This window comes from Anoplolepis gracilipes, chromosome 13 (genome assembly GCF_047496725.1).
Source record: "Anoplolepis gracilipes chromosome 13, ASM4749672v1, whole genome shotgun sequence".
In the NCBI taxonomy this organism is placed as follows: Eukaryota; Metazoa; Arthropoda; class Insecta; order Hymenoptera; family Formicidae; genus Anoplolepis; species Anoplolepis gracilipes.
In genome coordinates this window covers 2427521-2444291 of record NC_132982.1, presented here as the reverse complement: position 1 = coordinate 2444291, position 16771 = coordinate 2427521, and the positions used below count along the sequence as shown (strand labels likewise).

The 16771-nt window shown below is 32.1% G+C and overlaps 1 pseudogene; it reads left to right on the top strand.

The window, feature by feature from the left end:
• The first annotated feature begins 1413 nt into the window (after positions 1-1413).
• On the top strand, positions 1414-12594 carry LOC140672320 (uncharacterized; annotated as a pseudogene).
• The last annotated feature ends 4177 nt before the right edge of the window (positions 12595-16771 follow it).

Below are 16771 nucleotides of genomic sequence, written 5' to 3'. Positions count from 1 at the left end.
CTCTGTCGCACAGGTAGTCTGATACGCGTCGACTTATCTCCGGCGCGCGTATATATCTTAGTTATTCGTGTATGACTCTGTTGAATCTGGTCAACAGCTGTCCGTGACGATTATTACTCGTTAGGTTCTAATCAACGACTGCCCGTCGCTTCATCGCGGCAGGTGCTGAGCTTCCCTTCGAACTGCATGGTTTTTCGGAGGGGGTCCCTTAGCAACATGACCAAATATGGTTATGTTGCTGAATTCGCGTTTTAGTGCAGGCGAGGAAGTTCAAAGTCGAATTTCCTCGCTTGTACTTTTAGCAATTCGGTGACACCTTTCCGGTTTCGTGTTCGCGCTCGGTCTCGGGCGCGCGTGGCTCGCTGCGTCAGCGGCTCGCGCGATTATCGCTTCGCTTGCGATGCATTCCTGCATCAATATAATTATATGTATATATATATGTATATATTCATTAAGTCTGTAGCCTTTTCTGGGGCTATAACAATTCTTACAAGTGAGACAAAATTTTCGCCGCATAAATTTTCGCACGCAAATGCCACGTACGCATTTGTCTACAACTAGAGTTCACAGATAATTGCACTCTTGGAAGAAGACTTTCGCATGCGTTATGTAACGCAACATATCGGAGTATTTGTTTTGGTAGTGAGCAGAGCGTAGTCACGATACAAGAAATTACGCGAGACGTCAAGGCATGGTCGTCATCGAATAACTACGGAGAGACAAGATCGAGAAATTATTCGCCATGTGTTACAAAGAAGAATGATAACAGCAAGACGTGTTTCCGAGGAAATTAATTTACATGTTTCTGATCAAACGATTCATAATTGTTTAAGAGAAGCTGGGCTCCGATCTCGTTCTTGTGCGCGAGTGCCGAGATTAACAGTCGCACATCGTCAGGTTCGCCTACAATTTGCGCGCGATCATATTTTATGAAGTGAGAGACAATGGAGAAACGTATATTTTTCCGACGAGTCGCGTTTTTGCCTTTACGGTAGTGACTCTCATATACGTAATTGGCGTCGTCGAAATGAATGATACGATCGGCGTTGCGTTATGCCAGTGCGGGCACATAACGGCGGTTCCGTTATGGTATGGTGGTGTGTATCAATGAGAAGATGGACGGACTTGATAATATTGCCACCTCCATCAATAACAAGTGTGCGATATGTAAATGAAATCCTGCACGTTTTGCCTCTCCGTTGTTTACATCGCAATTTCATATTTATACAAGACAACGCTCGTCCTCATACGGCGAACATAACTCGCCGTTTTCTTGAAGAACACAATATTACATTGCTGGACCATTCTGCTAATAGCCCGGACTTAAATCCAATCGAGCACATATGGGACGAAATGGAACGACGATTAAGACGTCGCGATCAATAGCCGCAAAATTTAAATGATTTAGCGGACATGTTAACACAAACTTGGAACGAAATTCCGCAGAATTTGATAGAGAGGTGTATAAATATGCGAGAGCGTCTACAAGCGGTAATTGAGCAAAGAGGAGGAAATACACAATACTAAATGCACACAAAAACACACAGCAGAGAGGGTTTGGAGTCGTTAAATACTGCGGAAGTGACGAACTGCGGGGTCCTCTTATCTCTGCTGTGAACATATACACATACGCACACACACACGCACGCACGCACGCACGCACGCACGCACGCACGCACGCACGCACGCACGCACGCACGCACGCACGCACGCACGCACGCACGCACGCACGCACGCACGCACGCACGCACGCACGCACGCACGCACGCACGCACGCACGCACGCACGCACGCACGCACGCACGCACGCACGCACGCACGCACGCACGCACGCACGCACGCACGCACGCACGCACGCACGCACGCACGCACGCACGCACGCACGCACGCACGCACGCACGCACGCACGCACGCACGCACGCACGCACGCACGCACGCACGCACGCACGCACGCACGCACGCACGCACGCACGCACGCACGCACGCACGCACGCACGCACGCACGCACGCACGCACGCACGCACGCACGCACGCACGCACGCACGCACGCACGCACGCACGCACGCACGCACGCACGCACGCACGCACGCACGCACGCACGCACGCACGCACGCACGCACACACACACACACACACACACACACACACCAGAGAGGGTTGGAGTCGTTAAATATTGCGGAAGTAACGAACTGCGAGGTCCTTATCTCTGCTGTGACAGACACACATACACACACACACACGCACGCACGCACACACACACACACATGATGTGCAAAATCCGACCGCCAACCTCCACGTGGTGCACATTGGGTAATGCTAATGCCGGCGGTAAATGTCATTTTTCAATAAAATTTAAGGTTGATTTTAAAGTCATGTAACTCAGCCAAAAAAATCGTAGAAAAATTTTTAAAAAAGCATTTTGTAGGTAAAATGTTATATTTTATGGAAATTGACTTGAATTTTTCGAGAAAAATTTTTTTATAAAACTGCAGAATGTCAAAAATAAGTAATTTTATGAAAAAAACAGTGTTTTTTTTTCTTAGGATACACTGAAAATATAAAAAAAATTATCTAAAACTATCGATTTGAAACTTCAAGCTTTAAAATTCTTTTCTTTAAACTTGCGTACAATGATTTTTCGCCGAGTATCATCAATTTTTTTGAAAAACGCAAGTTTAGCTTCATGTAACTCGGCTAATAAAATCGTAAGAAAATTTTTAAAAAAGGATTTTGTAGGTAAAACATTGTGTTTTATGGAAATTGACTTGAGATTGTCGAGAGAATTTTTCTTATCTAGCTACAGAGCGTCAAAAATACGTAATTTTAAGAAAAAAAACTGCGCGCTTTTTTAAGGAGTAGCACTGAGAAGATAAAATTTTTTTTTAAATTATCGATTGCATGTTAAAGTTGAAACTTCAAGCTTTAAAATGTTTTTTTTTAAACTTGCGTACAATGATTTTTCACTGAGTTACAATAATTTGAAAATAGTCTATTTTTTGACGTATAGAAAGTGTTCCCTATTTTCTTTTGAATAGTGTATAATATATATAAATATATTAAATATATTAAATACGTAATATAATAATTATATTATATATATAAAGATTTTTATATTTCATTTTAAGAACTCAAAATGCTATAATAAAGTATTTTTTCATTAAGTACTTTCAAAGAAACTTGAAACTTTTTGTATTAATATTTAGTATCTTTTTTGTTTTTATTTTGAGCCTTTTTGGCTGCACTCGGCTTTTATTTGATTGTTTTCTTTTTATTTGATGTATATATGTATATATATTTTTATTGAATGTGTATATATTTTAAAAGATTTAAATTAAAATCAACTTGAAGATGGCACGCGCGAAGCGCGCGCTTGATCTAGTCCTTAATGAAAATTCATGAAACGCGTGAAGTGCGTTTTTGAATCGAAATTTCTCGTTTTTATTGTTGCCAGTTTTTCGTGCGTTTCATTGGCTGTCGATGATGCGACGAGTTGATTGAATGTTATCGAGTTTGGTGACAGTTTATGAACGGGGTTATAAGGGGAGTCAAAAAATCGATTTTTCAAAAGTTATTTTAACCGATAGTAGCACTCCTGAAGAATATTCCTTTAAAGTTTTAAACTGAAATTTTATGGCAGGAGCGCGCGGCGCGTTTCGCTTTCTTCCCTTCTAAAAAACTTCCTATACAGTGTCCTATTTAAAGTGTCCATCCCAAATATCTCTTATTTTTGATTTTAGAGAAAAATGGTTCAGACATGTGCTGTATGGTTTCGAGAGGGCCATAAGATGGTATCATTGGTTTGACCTTGAAGAACATTTGAAGGTGACGTAAAGGTCACCTCAATATTTTAAATGGAACACCCTATATATTATTGCATATTCTTGTAGCTTATCTCGAAAGCTTTCCAAAACACTATAATCAAATGTTTTTTCATTAAATACTTTTCGAGTTATAAGGCTTCAAAGTTGCAATATTTTGACTTAAAATACAAGATATCTTGTAAAATATTGATTTTTTGATTATCTTACCTTAATACTTTTATGCACAGAATAATGAGACAAATCAATTGACGTAATTAAAACACATAATTATGTTAAAGTAAAAATTTGTAATTGCTAGTTGTAAATTCAGATTTTTTTCTTAAAGTTAACTATGTGTTTCTTTTACATGTGTTGTATAAAAAAAGAAAAACATTAAAAAAATAAAATAATATAATATTGTGTAATAAATTATAAAAATATAATTTATAAAAATATAATTTATAAAAATATAATTTATATGTAATATTATTTTATTATTAAATTTTTATTTATAAATAAATAATAATATGTATTAATATTAATTTGAATATCTTTCGAAGTAATATTGTTCTTTTACAACACATGTGAAAAATAATTATGACAATAAAGTATTGTTTTTTGCATTTAAAAAACAAATTTTATTTTATTATTAATATGGATTATATATTAAACACTTACATAAAAATAAGAAAATATAATTAATTTGTTTAGAGTGTAAAAAAAGAAGAAAAAAGAACGTTTCATTGAAAATTAAAAGAAGTGAAAGTATTGACGACACTTAGAGAGAAAGATAGAAAAAAAACATTTTATTTAAAGTTTAAACAAACAAATAACAAGTAAAAGTAAAAGAGAAAAAAAAGAAAAAGAAGAAAGAAAAAAGAAATAAAGGAGGAAAAATATTAGGTAATAAATAAAATATATAACTGTTTGTTGCAAAAATTACAAATAAATAATTAAATTTAAAAATATACAAATAAGACTATATACTCTTTTGCTATATGTATATATAAACAAGGGTGAATGATAATAATTGCCCCAATAGTTAAGAATGGATTTTCTGGCCAATTTGGAGACGATTTTTCCTTAGCGAAAATGTTGAGAAGTCAATAATTTTTAAGTTATAAGCAATTGAAGAAAACGGGGTTTTCACAAATTAAACTTTGTGAATTTAAAAGACTAAATACAGCAAAATAATTAGAAACGAACAAACTAGCTAAAAATTCCTTTATTTAATATCACGACGTTTCGACCACCCGATTGTGGTCGAAACACCCTTTTCAAGTGTCACTAAAAGCCAAAGGTTACAAATAAATACTAAATTGTGTCACTAAAAGCCAAAGGTTACAAATAAATAATAAATTAATAACAAATTCAGCGCAGACAATAAAATGTAATAACGTCGATAAAAGACAAAACCAATTAATACGTATATTCAAATAAAATGAAGGATGCAATAAAACGTCATAAAGGTGAAAACAATTAAACATTTCGCTCGTTGATGTGAGATATTAGTAAGATAAAACAACACAGTAAAGAGACACGTCTTGTCTAGAAGAATCTTAAAACTAAACTGACAATTTTTAAAAACATTTCAAACGACCTTTATAATCTTGTCGTAAATATTATTTAGATTTTCAGAGTGTCTCTTTGCAGGTTAATTGTGGTGTTAAATTTCTTGATAAAAAACATTTCCGCTATTTCTCTCTTGTTACGTCCTGTCGGCTCCACGTTTTTCCTCCCACGAAATGAACAATAATCGCCCGACTAATCATAAAAAGGATCGCGCGACGAAAAATATTTTAAAACATTGAAAACGATGTCAAAAGAAACGACCGGAAAGGATCGATGGTGAGATCCTCTAAATGAATAAATCGACAAACACAGCTGCATAATCTTAAGAAAGAAACAAATAATGCCGCTACGCACTGTCGGTTCCACGTTTTTCCTCCCACAAAAATGAAGCAATAATCGCCCGACTAATCATAAAAGGGATCGTGCGACGAAAAATATGTTTTAAACATTGAAATCGATGTTCAAAGAAATGACCGAAAAGGATCGATAGCGAGATCCCCTAAATAAATAATGGATAGAAACAGCTGGATAATCCCAGGAGATAATCAAATGAAGAATCTCCAAATTTCCTAAGAGGCCGTACAGAGCCCACCAATCAGCAACAATCAAAAATAAGGAGGAGAAGGATCTCACCGAACGACAGCTTTAAACGTCAAAATCTCAAAAATACTCCCGCCCAAATTGTTAACACGCCCTCAAAATTTAAAATCAGTTGACAGTACAACATTAGATTCATTCGGCACAGATTTTTCGGTCGTTCGCTGACTCAAGCAATTCGTCTACACTACGGGAGTTCCGTTTACGTTTTAAAACCTATTAGAGTCAGTACTCAACAAGACCACCCGCCGAGTAAGACCACAACTGGAGCCACAACTACACTAGCAGTTAAAACGCAACCAATCTGTCCAAATAGTAAGTTTAATTTCCTTCTCTTTTGTTTTTTTTCTCTCATCGTCTTCTTTCTCCTTTATTCAACCCTGTTTTTTTACTAAGTATGCTTAAAATCGCGCCGACCCGCCGATTCTCGCGAGCCAACCGAGACCATAGATCGGACGACACGACCGTGTGCGAAATCGCGCTGTAACACATATTACATTTTCGTAAATCTTTATTATTTTTTTTTTCTTATTATAAACCATTGTAACAAATACCAACCAGAGTAAAATCTTTAGAATCGCACTCCTTCCCCCTCTCTTCTGGTTGATGACCTCCGTACTTATGTAACACCAGCGATCCACACAAACACACACACTTATACAAATAATTTTAAGGCGGATTTGATAATATCAATAAAGTTATATGTATAATGGTAGGGATCAATTGAATAAATGTTAATTTAAAAATTAAATGATCGGTAAACTTATTTTACTCCCTCACTCTCTCCACGCGAAAGATCACATAAGGTCCCGTCCCGCGTAAAAGAGATTCGATTCTCTTACCAAAAAGGGATCACCGAGAGAGAGCGTTCGCATAACAGAGTAATAACGACACCCGTCGTTTACCTGTTTGCCAACTTGCAGCTCGCTCGACCGTCACTCGTCGATAAGACTTTTGACATCGGAACAGTTCCTGTTACATCCTTTCTACGGGCCTGGACGTAACAGATCAAATCTTTATTTATTTTCCTATAAGTAGATTTATCATTCAATAACGATTCCTTTTTTAACAAATAATCAGTCTTATTCATCACAACAATGGACTGCCCTTTGTCAGCTTTAGTGACTAAAATATCTTTGTTGTCAAATAGAAACTTTTTTGAAAGTGAAAAAGCCCCAAGAATATGTTTGTCGACATAATTCATATGCTTTATCGAAATCAAAAATCTCTGAAGTGTGTTAGCAACAGAAATTCTAGTTGTTTCTAAAAGATCAGTGGGAATCTTATCTGAATAAGACTCAAAATTCTTGACAACATCTAATACATAATTAACACGATCATTATTGTGTGACGAATTTATAGGTAACGCAAAATTGTCACCTAAGCTTAGAAGCATAGAGACAGTATCAGGAATTGTCTTATTACTAATGTTTAAAAACCATTTAGATTTGTCAATATTTGAGAAAGGATCTTCTTTGAAATTATATTTTAGTTTTAAATTGTTGATCTTTTTTATTAAATTATTTTTTGTTTTAAGGTCAAACAATACGATTCTCTGTTTATTATATTAAAAAAAGACAACAGATTATGTGATAAACATTCAAAAAGTCCTTTCTCAATATTACTAATTTTTTTAACAAGATACTTTAAATTAATGTTTAAGTCTTCAATCTCAAAATTTAACAATGTATATTGATTTGCAGTTATAAATTTATAAAATTTATGATTAATATTAATACTATGAAAATTGATGTTAATTTTAAGGTTCTTAATGTATGTAAGAATTAGATCCAGTCTTCTACAGCGAAGTAAGAAGGTCAATTCTTGTTTTGAAGTAAAATCTTCTTTTTGCACATAATCCATGACTTTAATAAAAACTATGGTCATCAAAACAATCCGACACAACCCAGATAGCCAAGCGTGATTGATCATTAAAAACAAACTAATGCAATGCATGAGTTGTTATATGTTTGTTGTACGTTTGCTGACATCGAATTAAAACGCGCTATTGAATTCAGCAACATGAGAGCATATTACAAACAATTAATTTACGAAATTTTTAAAGCAAACGATCTGAGATACTGAAACGTTATATTGTCAGCAATATGGTAATATCTGATGATTTGCCATTTCGTCTACAGCTGACTACAGCATTATGATAGCAACAATACATGTACAATATACCCAGACAACGTGCATGTCTTAAAGACGTATTAAAGACGTCTTTCTTATGACGCCTTTAAAACTTGACCAAAAGACGTCTTTCTGACTTCTGCACTTATTATTATTAATTTGTATTCATTTGTACCTATTGTCTTTTTAGTGACACTTGAAAAGGACCACAACCAGATGGTCGAAACGTCGTGTTATTAAATAAAGAATTTTTACCCTGATAGCCAAATGTTCCGATTTTGCAACCATGTTGCTGATAACCGTTGCAGCAACTAATTTTGAAAAACTAGGGACAAGGTGCGACAGCATTATGCTTGTCGGGTTGAGCTTACGTGATTTCTAATTCTCAGAACAGCAAGCTGATAGTAATATGGTAACATCAATTGCTGTCAGCAAACAAGAGACTTGACAGCAACTTGATGACAACCTATATTCATCCGTGATTAACCGCATTGATAATGTGGCGATAATTTTTCAGGGGATCAATCATGTATTTTTTGTTTTAGTAAGACAGAAACAAAAAAGTTAAAAATTCTTATTAATCATTCAAGGATAAGAAATTTTAACTTTTCGTTTCTACCCGGACATTATATCGTCTTAAAGACGTCTAAAAGACATCCTAAAATTGCTAAGACATCTTAAAAGATTATCAGAAAGACGTATTTATGACGTCTTTAAGGCAAATAATCTTAACTTATTCGGACAATCTACCTGAAATGTTACAATTTTATTTATTTGAATAGAAACTATCCGAAATGAAATTGATCGAAATGGTTGTTGCAATAATCTTATTAGTCGTGCTTTTATATACTTTTAGTATTCAATTTTAAATACGAGATAGATACCTCATGCAGCGCTGCATAGCGGTAAAAAAATGAACTTTTTTTTGTCCGAAAAGATATCTTTTAGTCATCTTTTTGCTTTGTCGGGAAAACAAGTATAAAAAGATGATGAAAAGATATCTTTTTTAAGTTGTCTTTTCAATAAAGCAAAAAAATATATTATAATAATCTTTAGATGTATTACAGACATCTTTCAGATGGTGTCTTAAATTAAATGTTTTTTTAGACATCTTTAAGACATCTTAAAAATGACGCCTTAAATTTCAATGTCTTTAAGACGTCAGAAAGACGTCTTTTGGTCAAGTCTTAAAGGCGTCATAAAAAAAACGTTTTTAATACGTCTTTAAGACATGCATGTTGTCTGGGAATATTATACATGTATTGTTGCTATCATAATGCTGTAGTCAGCTGTAGATGAAATGGCAAATCATCAGATGTTACCATATTGCTGACAATATAACGTTTCAGTATCGTAGATCGTTTGCTTTAAAAATTTCGTAAATTAATTGTTTGTAATATGCTCTCATGTTGCTGAATTCAATAGCGCGTTTTAATTCGATGTCAGCAAACGTACAACAAACATATAACAACTCATGCATTGCATTAGTTTGTTTTTAATGATCAATCACGCTTGGCTATCTGGGTAGCTAGTTTGGTCGTTTTAATTATACTGGCTTTTAATATTAATTAACAATAATAATAATTTTGAAATATTTATATATATAGTAAAAAATAAGAGTAAAAAAATAAAAAAATAAAATAAAGTTATAGAAAAAGAGGAAGAGAGAGAGAGAAATGATTTAATTACATTTACAATATAAAATAACATACATAATTATTTATTATTTATTACATTCTTATTATTAAATATTTAAATTACTATACTTTATACACATACACATATACGTCAGATAAAATTAAGGATTAAGGATGTTTAGCACTTACAATCGGAGCAAAAAGTAGTTGAAATTGACGAATATATACTTTTCTCATATATCTTAATATATGTATATTATTATAAAGACTGCATATAATCTTATTATTTATTCATAGCTAGAGTGTAGAAATGTATTTTCGAACTTCTGTTGCTTTTTTTTGAAGAATTTTCGTGTTTCTTAAATTATATTGAGAAATTTTTATCATTGACGGTACCTCGATTTCAACATTACAGCACAAAATTTGAATTATAAAATAAAAGAATTTACTCGTACAGAGTAATTTAAAATGTCAGAATAAAAATTATAATAATGAATAATGACAAAATATAGAAGATTTTTAACTATTTCTTTGATAAATTTAATAATTTGTCATTTCTGCGAGAAGAAAGAAATGTGGCAACATGGTAATTTTTCATAAGTTGGTAATTTGCAAAATGACATATGAGGCCTACTCGCTTCTCGCTTACACGTTTGTATAAGATAGGTTATTTAAAATATCAAAAGAAGGCTCTTATCGATGGAAAAGAAACATAGTAACAAAAAAAGTATATGAAAAAAGACTTCTTGTATAAAAAATTGGAAGAGCACGCAGAAAAGTTCTAAACTCAAATAATGAAGAAAAAGTCGAGGACAGGCAAAGACTGAAAATGAAGAGAACGATGGTCCACGCATTATTGATTTAAAATTTTTGGGCCGACAAATATGGTGTATATCATATAAAGAAGCCTTGTTTTTAGAATACATGGAAAAAGAAGTACGTCGAGGACTGGGTTTACAATTATTGATACGATGTCACAAATGTCTACTTTTAAATGAAGTAGTGACAAGTACAATGCAGCCTTCTGATGACAAACGCAGTATCTGTTTCGGTAAAAATTCATATAAGGGCACTCCTTTCAGAAGTCAACATATGTTGTCAAGGTCACTGTCCTGAGTAACGCTTAAAAGGTTTTAGCCGTCGCTCGTTGTTTACTAAAAAGTTATAAAAATTTTTTTAAATTGACGTTTTTTGCAATTATTTTATCAAATATTGAAAATTAAAAAAAATGTTTCAAATAAAAGTTGTAGGTCTCTTCAAAATACACATTTTATATCGTATCCATTTTTATTGTACGAATGATAGTTTTCGAGAAAAACAACGATAAAAACTCTGAACCTTATACAATATTAATTATAACATAATATATAATATAGTCCCACTGCATCCGCGCATACACTTTCTACACATATACTTTCCTACTCACACAACAAATGGGTTGGGTTAGGTTATTTTTTTTGGAAGTGGAGCTCCCCGCAGCGGGGTGGAACCCACTATGCTCGTGCATAGACTTTCTATGCGTGAAAAGTGTATGCGTGGATACAGTGGGTTCCACCCATATATGTAATACTACTATATTGTTAACACCCATAAAGAAAAAGAGAAAAAAGATACGCTGAAAAGAGACAAGTATAGCAGGAATTTCTGCCGTGCTGCGCATGCGTGACGTCTATAAAGGCGTGGCTTATTATACGCGGCTTGTTCGAGAAATATGAATAGGTACATACATATATATATATATATATATATATATCAGCACATGCGCACATCGTACAATATTCCTTGCTAGAGCGAGACACGAAGTATTGTCCGCACCGTAATGTTGGCTACAGTTTCTCGACTTCCGTTAGCAATATAGTAGTATTACACATATGGTTCCGCCCGCCTGCGGGGGGCTCCACTTCCAAAAAAAATAACCTAACCCATTTGTTGTGTGGGTAGGAAAGTGTATGTGCGGATACAGTGGGACTATATTATATGATATTATAATTAATATTGTATGAGGTTTATAGTTTTTATCGTTGTTTTTCTCGAAAACTATCACTTGTATAATAAAAATAGATAGGATATAAAACGTATATTTTGAAGAGACTTACAACTTTTATTTGAAACATTTTTTTAAATTTCCAGTATTTGATAAAATAATTGGAAAAACGTCAATTTTTAACAATTTTTGTATGTAATTTTTTAGTAAACAACGAGCGACGGCTAAAACCTTTTAAGCGTTACTGAGGGTGATGACCTTGACAACATATGTCAAGGTCATTGACTTCTGAAAGGGGTGACCTTATGTGAATATTTACCTCCGTTTCGCTATAAATTATAAAGCAGTACTAGGTATGATTAAATTTCTATATATAATATTTAATCATATTACATATACTGAATATGATGGAGCAAAACAGATATTCAACGTTCAATATTTCGTAAATCAATTGAGCGAATATGGAAATTTTTGCGCTATTAAAAAGTTTAAAGAATGAATTTTTAAATGCCACAAATTATTTTAAATTTCCTTTTTTAATTTTGCGATCTAAGAATATCTATTTTGTACCTTTCCTTCTATACTTTGTATTAATATAAACTGTTGTATGAATTTATATGTAAAATAATTTATTAATGTAGGTAATATGAAATTTATAGGCACCTTGCATGCTGGATTAGGATGGTCACATCTTCAGAAAATATTAACATGTATGAATATTCCATGCTTCCAGTTTCGAATATTCAAAAAATATGAGCAAGAAATTGGATATGCAGCAGAAGATGTAGCTAAAAAAAGCTGCAATGATGCAGCCTTATTAGAAAAAAAAATTGACAATAGAACAAGCAGAGAGTATCGAGGAGCAATTGTAATTAAACTCAATTTTTTCAGAAAATTTCTTAGGTATTCCATGAATATGTAGAGACTAAAAAAAAGATCGCTTTTTTCTTGTGAAGGAAACTACTATAATATTATTATATATTTGTTCTATAAATCTCCTTAATAATAAAAAAAAAACATTTCCAGAATTATATATACACATATATATTATATACATCATTATATGTATAATTTTGACATTTAAAAAGAGCCAAAATTTGAATTTTATGTAATTTTATATACAATATCACAAAATTTACATATTTTAACATTATTTATATCTTTTATTCAAGCTATATATTTCTAAAATTGCTTATTGAATTTAATTGAAAGAATTTCGCGATATGAATTTTATTAAATTTGGATCTTATAATATTCATTATTTATAATCACATGAAATAGATATAATTCTAACTTCTACGCATCATAGAATATATAGAGTTTAAATACATATAATATAGATTATTTTTATTTACAATATATACAATTGGATTATATGTAATATTATATTATATTGTATATAATATTATATTGGATATATATAATATAATAGATTCATTTTCCATTACGAATAAACAATTGACATTATTTCATATTTCTTATTTTATTTAGGCCTACAAATTTCCAATCCAATTTCATTCTTCATCGTCGACCAATAAATGAATCTCCTACTGATCAACTTCCAACATCCTCTCCTGATCTTCAAATTTTTTTAGAACCTGAAAAGTCTAATGAGTAAGCAAATTATACTGTGTCATGGAATGATGTAGTTCGAATTGTGGTCTCATATGACATGGGATGGAGTACCAGAGGTACGGGTCGACAATATGATAGCAACAACGGTTTAGGAGCTATTATAGGTTGTTTGAGTGGACTGGTTTTAGACTATTCTACATGCAACCGTAAATGTAAAAAATGCGGCAAGGATGGTCCAACACCGGAGCATATTTGTCGAAGAAATTTTTATGGATCGGCAAAGGCAATGGAAGCTCATGTTGCTAAGAAAATTGTAGTGGAAAGTGATATCCTCCGAAATGTAAACATTGAAGTTGAGGTATTGGTAGGAGACTCAATTTATCGCTAGGAAAACACCACATTCAGCACGCATTAAGAAAAGAGAGAATTTTGCTGAAGAGACACAAATTGATCAAAACACCTGAATACAAAAAAAGACGTACTCAATTGAAAAAACTTCGCACTGTTGTACGTTATAGAAAAGAGAATGTAGAAGGAGTTATTTATGAGACTAGTGCTCTTTTACCGAACCTGCTGTTCCAGTCAATAACGAATATGATTCCAGTCTTGAAGATCTTTGTGAAATTCCTATCATTCTTGTTGATTTAGAAACTTTTGGATTTCAAGCTGATTGCGATATTTTACAAATTGCCGCGAAATGTAACAAAACTGTTTTTTTAACTTACATCAATCCCACTCAACAAATTTCACCGAAGGCCTCTGAAACTCATGGTTTAGTCAATTGTTACGGCAATCTTATGCATAATGGAGTAAAAGTATTATCAGTTCCTATTAGAATAGCATTAGGAGATTTTCATACTTGGTTACAATCGTTTGAAAAAAAAATGTTGTATAGCAGCGCATAATCTTAATTTTGATGGCCTTAGATTATTCAGAGCAGTCACTAAAAACAATTTAATAAGTGATTTTTCAATGATAATTCATGGCTTTATAGACACGTTGTCAATTATAAGGAAAATATTAGGTACAAAAAGAAAGGACTCATGTACGTTCAGTGGACTAGCCGATGCATTAAATATTCCAAAAATTGGAGCACACAATGCAATAAATGATTGTGCGATTCTTCATAAAATATTGAAAAAATTGAAAATAAACAGTAATATTTTATTGAAAAATGTAACTTTGTTCTCAAACCAGACTAATCATTGGAAACTAGCAATTAAAACCAAAGAAAATTTGCAAACCTTGTTGCCGATGCAAAATATTATTAGTTCATCGATTCGGCAAAAATTAGCAGCGGTCGAAATTACTTTGGATATTTTAAAAAGCAAATATGAAGCTGCAGGTGCAGAAATCTTGAAGAAATTCATTGAAGAAAAAATAAAATATAAAGAATTACAACAAATACAAAAAACTAGTATTCAGAAAATAATTGACTGGTTTTGATGATTCATTCTTTTTCATAGACTGATAATTTGCAATATTTTTTTTTCTTATTTTATTTCAAAAAAAGTTTGTGTTTCGTTCTCAAATTTTATTTTTTCATGTTTTTTATGTTTAAGTTGTATACTTCGTATACCATAACATAAATATAATAGCTAGTTGTGTTTCTTTTATAAATATAATCTTTTTAAATGTGTAATTTGTGAAATTTATTATGTCAATAAATTATGTATGTATAATTTAATTTTAATAAATTATTTGATGTTACTATTGAATTAACAAATTCAAGTCTTGGTAAATTTTCTTTTTCGAATATTATTTCTAAAGAATTTAAAAGTATCCTGAAAAAATAAAACAATAAAAAATATACATAAAAATTTAATTTTAATTAAATTAGCAATTCTACATCTTATAGAATTATTAATTTCTTATAGTTCGAGTTGAAGTTTGCTTCTGTTATTTTTTTTCTCTCTTATTCTTCTCAGCTGAATGCTACATTTTCACAATAAATAATGTGGGATATGGGAGACAGAAAGATGTTATAAAATAAGAAAAGGATTTATTGAGGATATAGAGTATAATATAATGGTGTACGCACAGAATGACGGTTGAATACAGACTGCCCTGAGAGACTGCACTGATTCATCGTCCTCTCCCAATATCTTAATCTGTTATAAACAATGCTAGATACTCACACCGTATGATCTAGTCGCTAATGACGCAACAGTGAACCGATACTTTTCTGTTATAAACACTGCTAGATACTCGTGTCATATGATCTAGCCGCTATCGCCTGCAACGTCGCACGCGCGCACATAAAACTTATCTTCTAATAACAGTGCTCTGAGGAATGCAGTATGTTAAATAATGCGTTTTTAATCCTACAATAATATGTCATCTTGGATAATAGAACAAAATTGAGAAAATTATATTCAATATCTTTTGAACTAGTCAGTACTTGACCAAAATTATGTGATCAAATATTTCCTCTATATTTAAACTATACTTTTACAAATTTTGAATAAATTCCTATTATTATTTCTATATATTTTAGTTCTTAAATCAACACGATCACAGGTTTTTTATAAGATAGAAAATCCGTAATTGTATCAATTTAAGGGCTAAAAAGAACAGAAATAATTATATTTATACTTATTTATATAAATAATAATATTTATAATTATATTAACACTTTTACTTATAATTAGATCCACAAAATAATTATATTTATAATAATATTGACGGGTAAATTCATTGCAAATTAAAATCCTTATAACTTTTGATTGCTTCAGTGAATCAACTCCAGGTTTTTCTATAAGTCTCTGAACATGTATCAGAACAATCTGTGCAATTTTTATTAAATTTCTGTATTTTTAAAAATAGGTACTAAACATCCTTAAAACCTGACTGCGACCATTAAAAAAATTACGACTTTTCATGTCTCAAAATTAAGTATTTAGTTTTAATTTATTAATATGGTATATTTTTTTATCATTCTCTAAGATTTTAACTTCAGTTCCCTGACGGTTTCATTTTTTAAATTGATTTATTTAAAAGTTATGATTTTTTTTCCATAACAGTGCATTTAAGTTTTCTACTTCATATATTTGTAATAATAATATACTTAAATTATTTTTCAAATTTACCATTTCAGTTTTTATTTAGAAAGATGAAAAAAGGTATATGAATTTTTTCAGATTTTTTACAACGTTTTTACTCATTCATAAACGCGTCAGACATAATATACCCACGTGTACACTCTAAAAATAGCTATATACGGTAAGGGTTAAATTTGTTGATACGGAGCGACCCGCTACAAAACCATACTGCTCATTAATAGTAAAATTTTTTAGCAAAGATGAAAGTTTGACAATGTTTTCAAAGAGTTTTGGTTAATATTTTGCTTACAAATGGGCTTATAATTAGCTACAAGAGATCTATCACCATTTTTAAAAATTGAAATTACAATAATTTCCATTCATTTGGAAATATATCACAATGCAGAGAGTTGTTAAAAATATTCCAGAGTAT